Here is a 21,467-nt window from a genome sequence, read left to right on the forward strand (position 1 = left end):
TTATTTTTAGCATAATAAAAAAAATTGGAGATGCCGGGGATCGAACCCGGGGCCTTTCACATGCAAAGCGAACGCTCTACCACTGAGCTACATCCCCGATGGAAAATTTTGCATAAAGTACTATCTGTTGTTTATGCTCATAGCATAAAACTACGACGACGTACAATAACACTTGCCTGTATTCTTTATCGAAGTTCTAAAATAGAATAATTGGTACAATGGAAGAATTCTTAATGGTTCAAAGCAAAGACAATCTAAATATTCCGTGTAGGTATCCAAAATAAAAATCTTGTTGTGTGGTCGATGATTTTTATCCATGTTTGTATGAAACGAATTAGATACATACCTGCTTTTTTTGTAATTTTAAATATTTCCTATTTGCCAAATAATGTGACGTACCTAGAACATAATATATATGTAACCTCTAACGGCTAACCGCACGGATTCACATCTTTTTCCATGAATTCGATGGCATAGGTACATAGATTACAGAAATTCGCATGGTTATGTGAGATCTTTCATATTCACATAAGTAAACAATAAAAACTATGAGCAAAATAACGTTTAAAAAAAGAGGTTTGAAATCTCAACTAGGCACTACTGTTCAATATGACTTAGATACATTAGGTTGTTGATAATAAAAATGCAATAAATTCATACTAAGTGCATTAGTGCAGTACATAATTATTGAATAAATATGTAATAGATATCAATATCACTTTTTGTTGGGATAAAAGCATTCTTAGTAGTCTTTTATATTGCTGATGTGTATCTTAAGATAGACATATTAGAAACTTGTATTAATTAATTAGATCGAGCGTTTTTGTTGGGTTCTCATAAGTCTGGACCACTTAGAAGATGTTATCAAAGTGGACTCAACGTAATTTATCGTGTAACAGTTCCAAAGTAAATGCATGTGTACGTCTGTACGTGTGTACACGTACACGTACGTACCTACGTACGTTACATTCAGGAACTTTTAAATATCACTTAGTTAAGTACCTAATTGTAACTTGTGCATGATCGATCGTAAAAAATTGCTTCGTATCGATCATTGATCATAACAAGACTATTTTTTTTGGTAATGTAACGATACGTACGATGTTGTAAAACGAGTAAGTTTAAATTCGTTTTTGTATTTTATGAGATAACTTGAACTTAACTAATATATCGGACTAGGTAGGTAAATAAAACGGAAAAATAAGAACGGTTATAGCACGTTATACCTAGTAATATAGGAAAATAAAATACTCGGTAATATTTTTCTCATATAATTTAATAGAATTGCAACAAGTTCGATCATTAACTAATACCTAGTAGTTAGTTAAGTATAAAAATAAAATGCATTTTAAATAGGTAAAGTTAATGAAAATAATATTTTTTGTAAATATCTATGACTAGAAAATATAATATCTACCTATGACATTTACATAATTTCGTGAGTCGCGTATTGTAGCGTTAGTATACCTATTAGTGATACAGAATACTGGCTGAGAAAATATAATTTCATAACATAGGAAACATCTTAAACCAATAATTTACCACCATCTATGGGATAACAACAACCTGTGATGCTTTTTGCAGCATCGCTAGCAAGATAAGCTATTAAAGAGGCAACCTCACTCGCTTCCACTAACTTCTTGAGCGGTGTTCCTGATGCTACATTTTTTGCATACATATCTATTTGGTCGTCTGTTAAGCCGATATCTTTTATTATGTTGGTTTTTACGAAACCAGGATTGACGGCATTGACTCGCACTCCGTCCGGCGCCAACTCTAAAGCCACGCATTTAGTAAATTGATCCAAAGCTGCTTTTGACATATTGTACGCTAAGGAGATAGTATTAGGTCTCGTGCTTGTGATGCTGGACACGTTAACAATGCATCCCTTACTCTGCACCAGATGGGGAGTAGCTAGCATCGTTAGATGAAATACGGCCCTCGTATTTACGGACATTATTTTGTCATAACTGGCCATATCCGACTTTTTAATCCCACCCATTGCTGTTACGCCGGCGTTGTTAACCAACACATCTAGTTTACCGAAATTTTCTATAGTTTCATTAATAATTCTTTCCAAATCTTCATCCACAGTAACATCAGCGGTAATCGCGAGTGGTTTTATTCCTTTAGCCTTTTCGCAATATAACGCGATTTTCTTCAAATTATTTTCTTTGCGACCCACTAGCACTAATTTCGCTGAATGTTTCGACAAGTGGATAGCTGTTGCGGCCCCGAGACCCGAGCTAGCGCCAGTTATAAGCACTACTTTATCGTTGAAATCCATATTTAATAACAACTGTTATAATAAAGGTAGGTACTTAGGTACTTTATATGTAAGTATACTTAGCTAGAGGCAAAACAAAATACTGTCTAACACTCTTAACCTACAAAAGCGAATGAAGGCCTCTGCGAGAATGTATACTGTAAACAGTATATCATATGATCACGTAGTCGAAATGGCCAATAGGAATTTTTTGAAGATTAAATATTTTGTCCTCGCACTCGTCACCTTGCTCGTCACCAAAACATTTTAACAAATAACAAACGTCAGCTTGGTCAGCCCAGCTGGCGTCCCGCGTCATCGAAGTAACGAGTGTCAGTGACAAGTGACAACTGACAACTGACAAGTGAAAAATGAGAACCACTGACCTATAATTCTTATCACAATAACAATTATATTAGCAATAAGTGCTTATGTTAATATTACACATACCAGCATTTGAAATAAAATATTAAGGTACTAAATAATTTTATTGGATTACATTTATTTGGCACTCCTCATTGATTATTTGATTCCTGATCGCGCCTTAAAAACTTCTTTCACTTTACAGATATAGTTTCTAAGATATAGTTACTAAAGAATATGTTTTTCAATACACACTGCGGATGTAACGATTTATGTTAAAAGCATTGAGATAATATTACTACGTATGGAGGAGACACCACGAACAAAATCTGTGCGCCATTTTTTTGCTCTAACTCAGTTTTAAAAATGATTATCTAGTTAGGTACTTAACGATGAAAGTTATTCCTTTGCACTTTTCCGTATTATTTGTATTATTTGTGCAATATCGTAACACACACGAAGGCATATTTGATGCGTTTTACTTTAAAACCATTAAAAAATACCGCTCAACATACGTCACATGACGTATGTTGAGTGGAACATAAGTGATGTAGGCGGTGTCGACTCCATATTATATCTCAATGGTTAAAAGTTATTATTTTTACATGCAATATTGTTTATTTTACTCAGGCAACCTTGGAGCTGGCATTACTCTGTAATTGGCGCGTTATTTAAATGCAAAGAACATAGCGTTGTAGTCTGTAGAATATTTCAATATTTATTAAGAATTTCGAGTACCTCATATTATACCAAATATATATTATTAATAAAGGCAGGCACATTTAATAGATATTATGTAAATATGTAGGTATATAGTTACATTTAGTTTAGATTATAAACGTAAGAATTTTATTTGAAACGAAAAAGATTCATTTGAATTACAACATTTAACATAGCTCCTATTTCCTAATCAATTAAAGTTCCGTAATTATTATATTTCTTTAATACCTTTTCATTTTTAATGGCTAGATCTGTAATCTTTGATAGACTTAATTGGAATTATTTTAAGCGGCTCTTTTGTAGAGCTTGCAGTTTGCTACTAATTTTTTATCAGAAAATTATTAATTATAGTTGGTGTAATATTGCGTTCACTTTCACAAATAGTAAAATTCAATATCGATAATTATTATTTAACGTAATCGATAATTATTATTTGACGTAAACGTTAATTATAAATTTCAATTAAGTACATAATATTATATGTATTACAAAATAAGGTAGGTATCGTAGATTAACTTACAAACTGCTCGACTGATTTAAAAGTTCCTATACTTATTATTATATACCTGATATGATAATATAGGTAGTATGATAACAGTAGGTACCCTTTGGCAGCAATCAGAATTTATTTTAATTGGCAATTGATTTTTAGGCGAAACAAACGTTTTGTAAGTATGTACAAGAATAGGAAATGAGTATTTCATTACCTCTTTTTTTACAATAAAGAATAATCTAAAATACAGAAGCGAATATAATGACGAAAATAGTCATTATACCTAATTCCGCGGTTACGAAAAATTATCTAAATATGGTCTTTCGTTCTAATACAACTAGAATATATTGTTTCATTTGTTTATCATAGAGTCGTGTGGACCCGGCAGCCGACCTCCCTGGCTAAACTAGCGCTTTACGCCATGATTTACTGAACTTATTTGATTTATCGAACAAACGTGACCATTCTATATTTCGTATTGTTTATAACTTGGGAATCTATTGTGTACGCCAATTTATTATAATGTTGACAAGACGGCTACAGTTTTCGTTGCTACACGAATGTTCGATAATCTTTTATTGAAAAGCTTGTTCTGGATATTTTTATTTAAATGTAAAAACTAAGGGTAATAATATGTAAGATATAAGTATTTTAAATTAATTTATTCAGGGTAAATTTGAGTTGGCAATAAAACTATATTAACAAAGTAACACATTCCTTACAGAGGCGGCTCGCCCTAAGGAGCGCTGGTGCAGTGAACTCCCATAAATAATTATAATAAAATCATACTCCTTAATTTAATTATTAACATTAATTATTATTTACTATTTAAAATCAATCGTAATCTTTAAAACTACTGTTAATACCAATGAATATATCCATCATTCCATCATCCCATACACCTGTAAATACCTACTGTATTATGTAACGCGCGAAGCGGTGCGCTCACTATTGCGCTCCAATGAAAAAAGATTTAGTACATTTCCTAATACGAAATCCAATAGGAGTGAAAGAGAGGGTTTTGCCAGAGCCCTGCGCGTGAAACAAAAGATTTTCTATGGAAAAGTAGCAAAATTCGGAGCGGCGCACCCGCAAACGTTGCCGGTTCGTTTTTACCGCCAGGCAGGACAGCGATTGCGCGCGAGGTTGCCAGTTACCACTTCTATAATACAGTAAAAGTTCTTTATTCGCGGGCAATAGGTTCCGTAAATGTGCCGCGAATAGCGAAACCGTGAATATGGAATGGTAATTTGTATGGGGTTATAGGGGATACGTTCCTGGGTGACGAAATAAGGAAGCATATACTTACATAAAGAAATCAGTTTTATTGAAATTTTTGACCAAACATATATTTATTAATAACCATTTAATTAGGTATTATCTTCAGAGTTCAGGTTTAGGCAATGGCTTAGCACTTTTTACTCGTTTTTTAGTCGACATTATAAATTCGTAGTTATGTAGTTCAGGCGTTTTCTATGGATAACAATTGATTTTTATTTAGGTAAATACATATATGTATATACCGATGTACCGATTCGATCCGCGAATAAAGAATTTTGGGCCGCGAATATAGAAATTAGGTCGCATTTTTTCCACCCGCGAATAGTGAAACCGCGAATGAAGGAAGCGCGAATAAGGAACTTTGACTGTATAAACAAAACACTCGAGTCAACTTCAATGCACGCGCGCGATTCATGCAATTTTCTAATTAAAATTATAAAATACGTGTTGAAATAGCCTGTAGTTATCAGTATTACTTGTGAGTGTTAAAATGAACAATAATTATAATGTGGCGTTCATTAAAAAGTGTGTTAAAACGTTACAAATTCGGCTTGAATGTAAAGCTAATAAGGGACCGCCACGGCCTGAACTTGATCTTACGCAAAAATGCAAGTACGACAAAAACGAAAACATATACGCGTGTGTTTAAATCTGAACAATATGTGAAAACACCGTGGTTGTGTGTTTGTGATGAAAGCAACAAACTATTTTGTTTTCCGTGTCTTTTATTTAAAGCGGGCGCGGCCGGCGGAGGTGAGAGTGCTTGGACTGAAACGGGCGTTGACGACTTAGCTCATCTTTCAATCAAGATGAAAAAACATTCACAATCTCGGTACCATTTGTTGAATGAACTGCAATTGGCGTCTATCGGACGACAAGACATTCGTAAAGCACTAGATTCCGCGTAGGTACCGAAAGTCAATACGCGAGTTCAATGACCGTGTCGATGAAAACAGACATATTTTACGAAGGTTAATAGATTGTGTCGTATTTTGTGGTGCATTTCAAATTGCTTTATGGGGGCATGATGAGTCTTCGGAATCCCTGAATCCCGGAATCTATATAATATATATTTTTTTTAATAAATTGTACTGATTTACACCATGTATTTTCAGTATTTTATTTCAAGTGAACACCCATAAAATTTTGTCACGAGCCGCCTCTGATTCCTTATGTATTTGAAATTTATATATCAACAATGTTGCCTTATTATGTTTATTTATTTAAAAAATTAAGAACACTCAATAGATGTTTTAATTACAAACTGTTTGTACAGTCAATATTGTACTTGTGTTTATTATTGACTAGCTTTCCACCCGCGGCTTCGACCGCGTTTTCAAAGAAAAACCCGCATAGTTCCCGTTCCCGTGGGATTTCCGGGATAAAACCTATCCTATGTGATAATCTGATGTATAAGCTATATTGTGATAAAGTTTCATTCAAATCCATTCAGTAGTTTTTACGTGAAAGAGTAACAAACTACATCCATACTTACAAACTTTCGCCTTTATAATAGTAGATAAGTAGGATTTTACTTTTGCACGCCTCATAAGCGAAGCGTTGAGGTGGGTACTACTGTCCCTTCGCGCAAAACATCTGATTTTTCAAACTTAAAATGTCTTTATGTATCATACATTGCACTTGTAGGTAAGATAATACATACACACACATATTAAGAAAAAACACTATTTTTAACGTTCATGATATTTTTGATGTCATTTTTGTTATTTAAACTAGTTAAAAAACAGTTTAAAAAAGTTCTGTCTTGGAAGTCCGTGTGTCTGTATGTGCGGATCCTTTTTCTTGTTAACACGATAGCGACCGAAATACTTATAAGTAATCGAGTCTTTTTTTTTCTCTTACGCTTGAGTATGCTCAGGAATAGAACCCTTTCATTTTTCAGGGTCTGATTCGATGTGGTTTAATTGTTATTAAATAAACAAAAATAATAATTAATAAATATTTATTAAAAAAAAATTATGAGGCGTGCACTTTTGGATTTTCCAAATTATTTCTTTTTACGATACCCTTGAAAATGTAATTCCTACCTACTGGCTAATGGCTATTATTATTACATAATGTTATGAAATTCAACTCATTTTATTAAGGAAATAATAAATAACATAAACATTTATATCAACTTATAACATGGTTTAACAGTAAGCAGCAGTAAGTCGTATCTAAATCATTCGGTATCCGTTTCTGGGGCAGGACATTCATTTAAGATCACATTTACATATAAAACATTCCAATATATCAATTCGACCACGAATGCAATTTGTGAATGGCGCCCATAAATAACTATTTCCCGTTTGACACATAGCGACCCTTCACAGAAGCGGGCAACACGGCAACACCGTTCCGTTTTCCCGCTATCGTTTGACAGATGTGTTTCGAATTTGAAAACCGGAAGGATTCGAGTCCGCCCAAATCAAGTGTGAAATTCAATTGAGCGGCAATAAATTTTGACGGTTTGAAAAATGCAATGCTCTCGGGTTTTGTATTGCTTTGATTATATCCTGAAATGTGGCAAATATGTCACGTATCTACGATTTTATAACTTAATATTAGATATTGAATATCTTTAGAAAAGCAAGTCAAAATGAATATATTTAAGTAAAATGAGTTCGAAATGTATGGGGATGTAGCTCAGTGGTAGAGCGTTCGCTTTGCATGTGAAAGGCCCCGGGTTCGATCCCCGGCATCTCCAATCCTTTTTTAAAAACATTAAAACGTTGAATTATGTAATACATATTAAGTTCAATTATTGTTAGGGTAAGGGTTTTAGTTTTATTTTTATTATTAATAATGAATTATTAAAGTCAGAGCAAGTTATTAAAGCAATTATGAAAACGTTCATTTGCCATTGCTCTACACAAGTTAAACATATAATGAGTGCTATTACAGCTTTTAAAGCTAAATCCTTCGTCATTTATAACGTTACTTTATTCATGCTGCGTTGCAAATCATTTCCCACGAAAAACGTTATTTTATCTGTAGCATTACATAATCTGTGGTTCAGGTAAGCACGTAAGTGTAGGTACAAATTGTTAGTTTATGGGCCATTTCGCGGCAATCGGCAGATTAGGCTATCCATCAGCGAACAGTTGCTATACATCGCGGAAACGGCGCCATACCTCTGTACTGCACATTATGCTGAATGTTTTATTCGAAACGAGTACGGAATAAGATACACTATCGAATTATTGTGAATGTATGTTGGGCTTGTACTGTTTTAAATCAGCCAAAAGTCCAATCGATGTCCAGATAACACTGGAAGTATCCTCTCTAGTTTTTTGCTTTTATTAAATGATTTAATCATTAATCTATATTCTATAGGTACTAATAATTGTTAATATTATAAAGCTGAAGAGTTTGTTTGTTTGTTTGTTTGAACGCGCTAATCTCAGGAACTACTGGTCCGATTTGAAAAATTCTTTCGGTCTTAGATAGCTCATTTACCGAGGAAGGCTATAGGCATAATATCATCACGCTAACACCAACAGGAACGGAGCCACGCGGGTGAAATCTACATAATTTTGTTAGGAAGGTAAGTTTTATATTAAATTGAAATTAACAGATGGATAAAAATTCGCTGTACCAGTAGATATAAATGAGATTATATTTAAAATTATAATTTCAGACTTCCTCTATACTTATACAGACACATTTTCCGAGAACCAGTACAATCGTAATTAAAGGCAAATGCCCGAATTTTTCTCAATTTCCCCGCGATCCAATAAAGAAATGCAAATGAGGTGTGGCTAAGAATTATTGCGTCAACCAGGGTTGTACCTACCCAATGTTATCGATGAAAATAAACAGATGGAGTTTCTAATTAAACGTATAAATTCATTTAGTTTAATAGCTGCTTGTATATTTTTCTTATAATAATACTGTAGACTATCCGTACTTAATGACACTTAAAATGATGTCAGTAAACATAGCAATTAATTGTGATATTCTAAATGTTACAACTATCGTTTCATTCTAGATAGATTTTAGGAAGCAATTATTGGCACTTTTGTACCTAATACATAGTTTTATTATTTATACATACATGTAGGTAAGATGGAGCTGTAACATGTCCATATTAATTGAATAGTAAATATACCATAAAAGAGCTTGAAATATGTATATGTAGGGAACATGAATGATGACACACGATAGAGCTTTAAGCATAATTTTTATTTTATTCATACGCTAAATTCAGATACTGCCCAATGAAACGCTAAGAAAATTTCATCGATAAACCTGTACATCACTAGACCGTCCCCCGTGTACTGTAAAAAAGTTTTTATAGCTAATTCCGTACGTCGCATTAATGGACCCGTCGATACTTGTAAATGAACTTCAGATGACTCCGCCATCGTTTTACTGTCTGTTCGCAGATTACATTTGTTTACAGCTTTTATACTTTAGAGGGATGTGTTTTAGATGACGGTTGGAACGGCTCCGGTTTACTGATAAGTATTTGGAAAATATTGTATTTTTTGGTGACTATAATAAAAATAATAATAATTAATATATATATTAATAGTATGATATAACAGTATTATGTGCTCAGTTGCGAATTATTTATTAATCAATTGAATAGGTTTAAAAGATAAAGAATTAATCGTTATGTCCGAGATTATTACAAAGATTTTTATTGACAAAGGCCTCCCTCAGGGTTTTCCACCAGTTTTCCGAGATTCGATCACAGGATATAATATGTAAATTTTCATCTCGCATCATGGTAACATGAAATCTTTATACTGCGTATGTTATATTACTTATGTTTTATTATGTAGGTATGTTTTATTATGTTTGTTTTATTACTTACTAAAAAATTACACCATTTTTTGAAGTTATTATTTCAAATAAATATACAAATCCTACCCGAGTAACTATGTGTATTGGTTTCAAGTTCGTTAATAGATTGAAATCATTTAATAGTAAAAAGTTATTTGGAGATGCCGGGGATCGAACCCGGGGCCTTTCACATGCAAAGCGAACGCTCTACCACTGAGCTACATCCCCGATGGATAACAAAATGTAATATCCATAATCTATAATATTGTTTATGGTAATTAAAATTACCTTCAAGTACTTGACATAATAACAAAGGGACTTAATGAACATGTGGTATCATCTCTTGTTTATAATGTGTTAAATTGGACTAGGTACCTATTCAAAGACAATTAATACTAAATTTATTTCCGATAAGATTGTAGCGACGAGGTACCTCATTTATCTATCCTAAAATAAGTATAAATGAGGTACCTCGTAATGTTTTTTCTTAAATTATAGACTTCGCGAGAATAAATTATTAAAAACACGACAGTATCCACTCCGATTAACAAATGAACCAGATTTTTTTTGCATTTTTTTTTTATTCTCAGTTGTATCATTAAACTACAATTAAAAGCGTACAATTTTGTACATATATTTCAAAATTCTATCAAAATTCAGTCAGTACATGTTTTAAAAGTAGGTATCTCCATAAATCTTGACCTATTTTTAATCACGATGCCATACAGCTTACAAATTACAATATACAGACATTTTAATAAACTCACTATTCCCATTATGATCGGATTCTAATTATTCAGTATGAGCATTAAATCATGAGCTTGTCAAGGGGTCGGGAAGAAGTCGACTATGAGGGCATTCCTCTTGCCCATAAAAATATTTTCACGCGCTAAATGAGGATTAAACCCTATAAAATGAGGCTCAGTTATGCTATATTTTAGGACGATATTTGAAAATTAAGTAGATCTGGTAAATTTCATTCAGAATTTTCCACCAAATGAAAGAAATGTGAGGACAAAATTTTATTTCTCATGTTGTATATCAACTCTGCTACTTGCCGTAAGATGTCGCTAGTGTCTAGAGAGGCTTCTTCTTCAATGTTCTTTATAATTTTATTAAATGATCGGTAATAGATTTTTCCTTTAAATGACATGAAAACATTTTTTTTATATTCCAAGGATATAAATATATAAAATATGTTATTATACCATTGTACTTTTTATTACATTTAATAGAAGAGCTTTCTTCTCAAAATTTAAAACAACAATAAACGTATCAAATGCTGACTTAACCCTAAAAATAGTTTAACTACTACTCAAATTTTACCATAAAAATATATATAGGTAATAGTAGATATTCTTTCAGCGCGTCATAACAACTGGTGCTTCGCAGTTTCATTCGCGTCACGTCGTGAGGGCGCGCACCGTACGCTGATGAATGCTATAATATTGTTTTAACGTAATTATACATGTACATATAACTAAGTACATATATAAGTTAGTGATCAGGTTGTAGGGATCGTGGGTTCGATTCCATCGACAGGAAATAGAATCATTTGACTCATTCACATAGAGCTTTCAGCTAGCTTCACCAAGGTGAGGTGTTTTTTGTGAATTTTGTTCAATATTTTATATTCCTGAAAATGACCTTTAAATAATATCACTTGTATAATAGTTAACTATAATTAAGGCATTTTTAAAAACTAAAGAAATGATGCTCGAGGACTTCAACCACAAATTTTAATTGTTCCTGAAAACAAAACACTGAAAATGCCTCAATTTTTTTTTTCAATAAAGAAACGTTGACATTCGTCCTTCACCTATTGTTTACAAATAAATCGTTTTAAAACCGTCACGATAAATGCGATATTCGCTACTTTATTGCTCTATAAAATATAGCTTTAACAGAATAAAACATGGTGTCTCCAGCGAGGGTGTATCGACTGAAACTTCTATAGCTAAGGTATAGCGCAGCCGGTAGCACGTACCTCCTACGTGACCAGCATCCACTGATACAAAAAGCGAAAAACAAGATGGAAATACGGAAAATTATTTCGGAAATAAAATTTCCAGCCAACACTGGAAAATTCGTTTATGAATGCGAAACTTGCACGGTTTAATACTCGCTAGGTATACCTGGCTCGTAAACATTTTATGACTTTAGTTTTGAATAATTTTGAACTGACGTGAATACGTGAGGGATTACTTTGTCATATATTTTGGTGTGAAAGAGCAAAGAATTATACACTTACCTACCTCAGATTTAATGTATAACTCAAACACTGATGGCAATTTCTACGTTCTTCATTTTATTCCATTCCTCTGCCTAGAATATCTGAGAAAGTATTTTTGAAGTGAAACATCTTTAGGCATCATGGCTATACCGTCACGTCATGGAGTAAGGCGACGATTTTGGTATCTTTGAATCTCGCCAAAGAAGTTTTATTTCTGACACGTGTGCTCGGCACACACTGTTTTTGATATAGGTATTTAATTTTGTTTACTATAAAGAAACTAAAATACCGAATACCGGCCGATTTGGTCACGTAACACAAGGGCTGTGAAACGTGATGAGTCCACCTTGCATTAAGGGAAGTTTGGGTCCACGTCTGTTTTATGAGATTTCAAACAATTAGGTTTTTCCCTCATTCTCTTTTTACACATTGAAGTATGTAGTATTAAGAAAATAAACGTGATACCTACTAACTTGCATTAGAGTCGTAGTGCAAATGTCTAAACTATCATGGTTCTCATCTACTTAAAGGTAAATGGGAAAGCCATTTTTATTTTCTGTAATTTTATTCAAACAAAATCTTTTCCACATCATAACAGTTTTTCCCATAATATGATCAGATAAATGTTGTTTTTTTTTATTTTAAAACATAAATAATTTGTTCCAAAATACCAATTTTTTTTATGGAATTTTCACTTTTTATCCAAGATGTTTTTGTTTTTAGTCCATATTTTGGTTTTAGTCCAAGTATCTAACTAATGATAAGTGACCGTTATTGCGTCTTGGACAAACAAATTGTTTTCTGACGAAGGGACGCTACTTTTTGTGGAGAGATATTAAAAAAGTACCTAAGTGTGATTCTATTGCCGTAACGACACGTGCGTGGTCAGTGTATGAGGTTCCTAAACAGGCGATTAATGGTTACTTAAATGAACTTACAATTAAAAGACTGGGAATGTTAATACACTATTTGTTAATTATTTATTGTGTATTCATTAAGCTTTGTTAGCATGACCATATAGGTATATATATCACTACATAGTATAAAACAATGTCGCTTTGTTTGTCCCTATGTCCCTTTGTATGCTTAAATCTTTAAAACTACGCAACAGATTTTGATGCGGTTTTTTTAATAGATAGAGTGATTCAAGAGGAAGGTTTAAGTATATAATTTATTAGGTTTTAGACAAAGCGGGCGAAGCCGCGGGCGGTAAGCTAGTAAGACCTATATGTACCTAATCTCCTAAGCATTCATCACTTACACTCTTTAAATTTTTTTGTCTGTCTTAAGTTAAATGCTGAACGGTGTACCTTAAATATATAATAAAAACTAGCGGTCCGCCCCGGCTTCGCCCGTGGTACATATGAAAAATAGATGTTGGCCGATTCTCAGACTTACCCGATATGCACAGAAAATTTCATGAGAATCGGTCCACCCGTTTCGGAGGAGTATGCAGACTAACATTGTGACACGAGAATTTTTTATATAAGAATATTTATTAAACTTTTAAATATGTGTAATAAACTAGTTAATCACAGAAATTTAAGCAAACGCTGATTAAGTTCATAAAATAGTGCATGTATAACAGTTTGTACAGAAACTAAACATAAAAATACCGAATAAATATATTATATACTTACTTTTTCTAATACTTTCCAGAAACATCTGCCAAATATTTTACGCTAGTTTCTTGGCCTATACTAATGTAGCAGAAGGGTCCACTTGCATTTGGCGTCGCAGTAAATCATAAGTAAGCCGATTGTTGATGACGAACGTATTGCCATCGCGACATCTCACTGCAATCTTGATTTATGATCTTTATTTGTTGTATAATTGGACGTACCTATCGGTTTGAATCTTGTGTTTTATTGATAGGTAGAATATTTATAGGTGTGCCGTGTGGTATAAACGGTTTGTATGGGGCCTATTCTGATGCTAGAGAAGAAATCCTCTTTATTTTTAGTCGGTTTCAATACATTATCTATACTAATAATAATATTATAAAGAGTAGGTTTGTATGTATGTATGTATATGGTTTTCACGCATAAACTACTGGACCGATTTTGATGAAATTTGGCACAGATAATCTTTAGACCCTGAGAAAGAACATAGCCTACCTTTTATTGCGAAATATGTACCACGGGCGTATCCGGGGCGGACCGCTAGTTACAAATATAATTAATTTAATAAAAGTCTCTACATATACCTACATACAATAATAATGGTGATGTAAAACGTATGATGAGGTACGAAGTCCTAAAACTTACATGTAGAGCAAAACTTACAAAAGGGCTTATAATTAATATTCAAAAATTATTCAAACAATTTGCAAGGGCATAAAGATGTCTGCAGCCGAAAATAAGAAAAGATTTCAATTTGTATCGTTAACAACAATCATCATAAAAGCTCGTCAATGCTATTTTAAATCTAACGAACTTTTCGAAGTGAAACTACATGCAAAAACATCGTTAAATTATATCTAGTGTGTACCTACATTGTGCATAGTTGAAGTGAAACTTCTTTATCGGGGTTGGAAAAAAATTTAGTGTAACATTTTTTCGTTACGCGTGACATTTTTCCGTTAAGCGCCATCTTTTTCTTATCCCTACAACGCGTATTTCTGTAAAGTTGCATATACTTACCTAATAATTTTTTTTAAAAAATAAGGTCGGAAAGAAGTTTCACTTCTTACGTGTGTACACTAGTACCTACACGCACACATTTTTTAATTGCTTCTGACGTTCAATAATTAGATTTGTCATTAACCAAATTTTAAGAATAGCCTTTTCAAAATTCTTTGAACATCGTATTCAATATATTCCAATTAACATAAAAACGAGCGTACCGTTCGCAAATTCCGCCAAATTCTTCACACCTATCTCCCATAGCTATCAAACGTTCAAAATATTGTTTTGGTATATTGTTCTACTTTTTACGAAGATGGCGAGCGTGCACGCCAGCTATTCGAAGCTTCGATTCAGTATCGATACGAAAGAATTCCGCCGGCTATGCGACGACACAATGTCATATACAAGTAATTGTATATAATTGGTATTTCTCAAGAACAATGACTCGAAATTACCCTTTGAGTGAAATAATTATGGTGATTTTTTTTGCGGACGGTCCCGATCGCTTTGACAAAAGCCGGTGTCGATTTTCCGTTTTATTGCCGATTGTGTATTGATTATTGTTTTAATGAGTAGTTTATTAAAGCTTTTATGGGATTATGTTTCATATATCAACACGATACGTTCATAATATTATTTTTGTCTGTCCTACTTCTCTATATAGGTATCTAATATCTATTAATTGGGTTGGAGTAAATGTTTAATGTAAGCTGTTTTTAAAATTGTAACTTCACTTATAGTATTTGTTGCTGCTTGATTGAAATCGCTAATTAGTTGTTATTTGCAACACAGATAATTATGTCCGACGTAGGTCCCTAAAAATCCCTCAATACATTTATAGTGTTATTGATGTTGAGTCATATTACCGAATCTGAGATTGACTCCAAAGCCCATACTACAGGGCGGTCTCGTAATAAATAAACTCAATAAAAACACCAAGAGGTCGTTTACATTTTTACAATATCACGATTTAGATGGCCCGTAGCTCGTACAGAAGATCGCAACTCAATGGTATGCGAGTTTTTGTCTCCACGCTTTATGTCAGCCCCCCACTTGCAAAGGCTTTTTCCATTTTATTTAACGAATCGATGAATAAGAATAATGTATGAAAAAGTGTCTGGTTGTGATTAAATGCGGACTTTATCTCGAGATTGGTAGATAGCGCGTTACTTGTTTGAGTTACGGTGCTTTGTACAAGCGCCCTCGACGTGCTGTTTTTGCACTGTATTGCAATATTTCTCATATTTAGCTGTAGCTGGTCTGTAGTAGGTTGGGTTATTGATAGATTGTGACTTTACAAATGAAACACAAGATGTAAAACAACATATTTATTTCATCTTCCATACACAGTTTAACATATTATTATTATTGTCTCGTCTAAAATGTCCATAACTTAAAATCAAATAAGAGTAAGTAGGTAGATACTAATTTTATAGCGTGTTTCTACGTGAGGAATACTTTCAGCGTGAACTTTTTTATATTAGGTATTATGGAAATTTCATGCTATTAGCTATACTATAGGTACTTTTATCTTTGATTCAATATCTAAAATTGACACAAATCGACAATCGTAACTTTATTATTAATATAAATGTCTTCTAAGATCTAAGAATCTTCTATACTATAAGCTGAAGCTGTATGTTTGAACGCACTAATCTCAAAAATTAATGGTCCGATTTGAAAAATTATTTCGGTGTTGAATAGTCCATTTATCGAGGAAGGCTATACATCATCACGCTATAAAGAGCAACAGAAGCAGAGGCACGCGGGTGAAACCGCGGAGCGCAGCTAGTGTGGATATACCTAAAGTTGACAGTGACTGTGAATATTACAAGTGGAATGAATATAAAACAAATAAATAGAATAGGTTATTTCTGGACGATCTTGCGGATAATATCGGTAAATTAATATTGTCTATAAACTCTAATGATATGTTTCAAAGAATGCAGTTAAAAGCAGAAGTATAAAAAGTATGAAAACAAGTTATAGAATTGTTTTAAAACGTTTTTAATTTTTGTGAAAAGTTATCTAAACTGAAGGTCGTAGTTATTTTAATATAGGTAGTTGTCAGACGTTTAATTGCTGAATAAAGAGAATAAAAAGTAAAATCTGGGTAGGTACTTTTTTTGTTTAATTTTCAGCAAACAACTTTTGTTTTAGTTTCATTAGTGTATTAATTATGCACCTGCAACATCAACAATACTAGAAATCTGTTTAAATGTTTATATATTATGCTGTACGTTTTTTAATTTTAAGCTACTCATCTATCTTAAATAAATAAATTATAATAAGTAAATTCTTCCGTAAATATCATTAGAAATTAATAAAGTTCACCGAGAATCAAGTTAATCGTTATTACTTATTAATATTTCTTTTATAATTTGACTCCATTGTCACATCTCTTACATCAATCTAAGATAATCAATTAGCTTTCTAACATATGAATACTTGTCAACCGAACGTATTGCAATGTATCGACTCATCCAAGGTCCCTTAATTGCATTAATTGGTGCATCAATAAGCCCAACATTATCTGATGGCTTTTAATTAAACCGTTCATTAATTACATTATAATTACCGGGGACAATGACGCCAGCTGACGGCGGGATGCCGAACTAACGACCGCATTGATCGCCGATCGATCAGTGAAAAGTGAATTGACAAAAAGTTTATTGCCCTTTTTCTCTAAACGTATGCTTTTAGAATTATATCAAATTGGATAGAATGGTTCGGGATTTTTATAGCTACAAACTATGGTATAATGTTTGTGGAAACATTTAGATCGTTTCCGTGGTTTTGTGTTTAGTGATTGTAATTTTATGTTTGTAAAAGTTTGAAGTATTTTATTTTTTAGCTTTAATTCTATAATTCATTTATAGCATCACATGTCTTTTTTATTTTAAGTGTAATTTTTTAATTCACTAATTCGTTCTACATCATGATACAAACTACATATCTACCTAGCCGATATCAAAAAAAAATGTGTGCGTGTACTAACTACTAGTGTACACACGTAAGAAGTGAAACTTCTTTATGACGTTATTTTTCAAAAAATAATTTACTGTATGCAACTTTACAGAAATACGTCGAATCACGCGTGGTAGAGATAAGAAAAAGATGGCGCGTAACGGAAAAATGTCACGCTTAACGAAAAAATGTTACACTAAATTTTTCTCCAACCCCGATAAAGAAGTTTCACTTCAACTATGCACAATGTAGGTACACACTAGATATAATTTAACGATGTTTTTGCATGTAGATACACTGCGTAGCTCCTTAAGACCTAAGAAAAAAAAAACATGTTTCGAACAAAACATTGAAACTAACAATTAATCAACGGATTTTTTTAGCATACTATTTTTTGGTTTTAAAAATATTTCAAGCTAAGAAAATTTCTTGACCATAAATCATAAAATATGAATATGTAAAATATAAGTTCGCTGGCGCAGACCGCGGGTCGACGCGTCGGTGTCGCGCGACGAAAAAGTCGCCGCGCTCGTCGTTCTCTATTGACAAGACATTGACGGATACGGCGAACGATAGGGCTGCCGCACGGCTAATTTTAGTACTTTTTGAGGTAGAAATAGGTTGATGGTAAATTTCTAAATCAAATACACATTTCATTTACATAATAGAAGGAAAATATGAAGACAAATTTATTTTATTAAAATAGGTAAGTATATGAAATGAAAAAGCTCACTCCAATTAAATTACATTTTTAATTTAATTTTGATGTTGGATGATACAATATGTATGAGAACATTGGGTACGGTGTGCAACTACATGTGTATTTGTTTACTACTATGAGGTAACCAAAACACCTGTGAAACACTTGTTCATTAGGAACCTTTTGTTACATAAATGTACTTACCATGTACTTACCTTACTTAGATAATGCGGAAAGGTTTTATTCAGTATCATATTACATCACTAGATATCATCGGGGATGTAGCTCAGTGGTAGAGCGTTCGCTTTGCATGTGAAAGGCCCCGGGTTCGATCCCCGGCATCTCCAATTTTTTAGTTTCTCCTTCTTTTTTTATACTAATATTCAGTTTTCAATAATGTGATAACTGATAAAATTGCTTAATTTTCTCTTCACATTTATAAAATTATAATTGAACATACTCATTTCTTTATATTTTTTTCTTATTAAGGTACTAATCACAATTGTCATCTTCAATTTTTATGTATACGCAACATCCTAAATATATTTCTCTTAGCCGCCAGCCCTATCCTAATATACATGGTAGAAGATACCGACTTGACATGTTTACGGGCCAATTATTTGTATGGATGCCGCCGCAATAATGATTTCTTGTCCGTCCGTCCGTCCGCTTCATACATTCGCGCTTTTTCTCGCCTTATAACAAAATACCTTCCGTTGTTTGTATTGGGTGCGAGGTATCGATTAAGAATCGCTTCAAGGCTATATTCGGAGTATAACTTATAAATGAGAGTGAATACGATATCTGATTTAAGAGTTGCTTCTGACTTTATAGTCATAACGATTATGATTTATGCGTCTGTATGGATCAAGATAAAAATATTTCAAAAATTGGTTTCAAATTGGTGTTTTTACAAGTATTTATTGCAATTACAATTACAACTACAGCATTGGAAAACATTGTACTAGTTATATATTTCCATATATAAAATTCTCGTGTCACAATGTTAGTCTGCATACTCCTCCGAAACGGGTGGACCGATTCTCATGAAATTTTCTGTGCATATCGGGTAAGTCTGAGAATCGGCCAACATCTATTTTTCATATGTACCCCGGGCGAAGCCGGGGCGGACCGCTAGTATATATATAAAATTCTCGTGTCACAATGTTAGTCTGCATACTCCTCCGAAACGGGTGGACCGATTCTCATGAAATTTTCTGTGCATATCGGGTAAGTCTGAGAATCGGCCAACATCTATTTTTCATATGTACCCCGGGCGAAGCCGGGGCGGACCGCTAGTATATATATAAAATTCTCGTGTCACAATGTTAGTCTGCATACTCCTCCGAAACGGGTGGACCGATTCTCATGAAATTTTCTGTGCATATCGGGTAAGTCTGAGAATCGGCCAACATCTATTTTTCATATGTACCCCGGGCGAAGCCGGGGCGGACCGCTAGTATATATATATAAAATTCTCGTGTCACAATGTTAGTCTGCATACTCCTCCGAAACGGGTGGACCGATTCTCATGAAATTTTCTGTGCATATCGGGTAAGTCTGAGAATCGGCCAACATCTATTTTTCATATGTACCACGGGCGAAGCCGGGGCGGACCGCTAGTTTCCATATAATATTCTGAAAACTTTTATGATCAATTTATCTACATTATCATAAAAATATATTTATTTTAAAGCACTTAATTCCTTAACATGAATAGATTATTCTAAAATCAAAGACACGTAGTAAAAAATAAGTAAATACCTAAAATTAAACATGCATTTTTAAATGTCTATTTATAATGATAAAACATTTTATGTATGTTGTTTATACCGTAGGAACGTATAGTATAATTAAATTAAAACAGATAATTTATTGGCAAGCTAATAATTAATAATATAACATTTGTAAACTTTAATTTGTGCAAAAACATAGCTAGTATGTAGCTACCCCAAGAGCTACCCACTAAACTGCCATTCGTTGACATTTTTTAAAATAAAAAGCAGAATAAATAATAAGGAGCAGATGCATACTTACCGAGTATTAAGTAATAATAATGCAAATTGCTTTAGTAGCAGTTCGATTGAAATGCTTTAATTTAAGCTTATTATGATATTTGACTCTACATGGTTTGTCGATTTATAGTACACTAGCTTTGCCCCGCAGTTTTACCCACATTGCTCCGCTCCTAATTCCTATGGCTCTTAGCTTGATGATTTATATAGCCTTCCTCGATAAATGGGCTATCTAACACCGAAAGAATTTTTCAAATCGGACCAGTAGTTCCTGAGATTAGCGCGTTCAAACAAACAAACTCTTCAGCTTATAGATTTATCGTATTTAAGGTGTCGTGTTACATATTCTAAAAAATATTATTACCAGGAATTATAGTGAAATCTTAGTGAAATAAAGTCAGGAAACGAACGACAAAAATATTATGATAGTACCGAAACATATTTCAGTAGCTACTATAAATTAATAAGTCGGAAAATGCTACAAAAAGTTAACTATGATTAACATAAACTCTACATACTTACCTTCTATGTTTTAAATAATTATTAATTTAATTACATTCCAATATTTGTTCAGATTGCAGTAATTAAACCTTAAAGAGAATTCAAAATAATATTTCAATGCCTCTAACATCGGGGATGTAGCTCAGTGGTAGAGCGTTCGCTTTGCATGTGAAAGGCCCCGGGTTCGATCCCCGGCATCTCCAACTTTTTGATTTAGCAATTTTTTTTCAATGATTTGTTTCATATATTATAAATATATTTTCCAAACTTATATTTGTTAATTATTTCTTTGGAGATTCTCTTCACCTATCTATATAAGAGTAGTAGGCCAGAATCTATCTTTGTACCAGATTTGTTACAGATACCCACCTGTTTTCTGTAAAAGAATAACATACATACATTCTTACAAACTTTTGCGTTAATATTAGTATTATATTATCTGTGATATTAGTAAGAAGTAGAACAAAAAGTTTTAATAACCGAAAAGTTGGCTAAAAACACACACTC

The 21,467-nt window shown here is 33.1% G+C and overlaps 5 non-coding genes across 5 annotated transcripts; 3 read left to right on the top strand and 2 right to left on the bottom strand.

Moving 5' to 3' along the window:
- Positions 1–25: 25 nt before the first annotated feature.
- TRNAA-UGC (transfer RNA alanine (anticodon UGC)) lies at positions 26–97 on the bottom strand. Its single transcript has one exon. It is a non-coding gene; the product is annotated as a tRNA-Ala (tRNA).
- A 7,664-nt stretch (positions 98–7,761) lies between these two features.
- TRNAA-UGC (transfer RNA alanine (anticodon UGC)) lies at positions 7,762–7,833 on the top strand. Its single transcript has one exon. It is a non-coding gene; the product is annotated as a tRNA-Ala (tRNA).
- Positions 7,834–10,073: 2,240 nt separating this feature from the next.
- Positions 10,074–10,145, bottom strand: TRNAA-UGC (transfer RNA alanine (anticodon UGC)). The gene has a single exon. It is a non-coding gene; the product is annotated as a tRNA-Ala (tRNA).
- An 8,574-nt stretch (positions 10,146–18,719) lies between these two features.
- TRNAA-UGC (transfer RNA alanine (anticodon UGC)) lies at positions 18,720–18,791 on the top strand. Its single transcript has one exon. It is a non-coding gene; the product is annotated as a tRNA-Ala (tRNA).
- A 2,300-nt stretch (positions 18,792–21,091) lies between these two features.
- On the top strand, positions 21,092–21,163 carry TRNAA-UGC (transfer RNA alanine (anticodon UGC)). The gene has a single exon. It is a non-coding gene; the product is annotated as a tRNA-Ala (tRNA).
- The last annotated feature ends 304 nt before the right edge of the window (positions 21,164–21,467 follow it).

This window comes from Colias eurytheme, chromosome 20, assembly GCF_061535395.1.
Source record: "Colias eurytheme isolate Ceu_HAF_F1 chromosome 20, ilColEury1 Martin Lab GWU primary, whole genome shotgun sequence".
NCBI classification, from domain to species: Eukaryota; Metazoa; Arthropoda; class Insecta; order Lepidoptera; family Pieridae; genus Colias; species Colias eurytheme.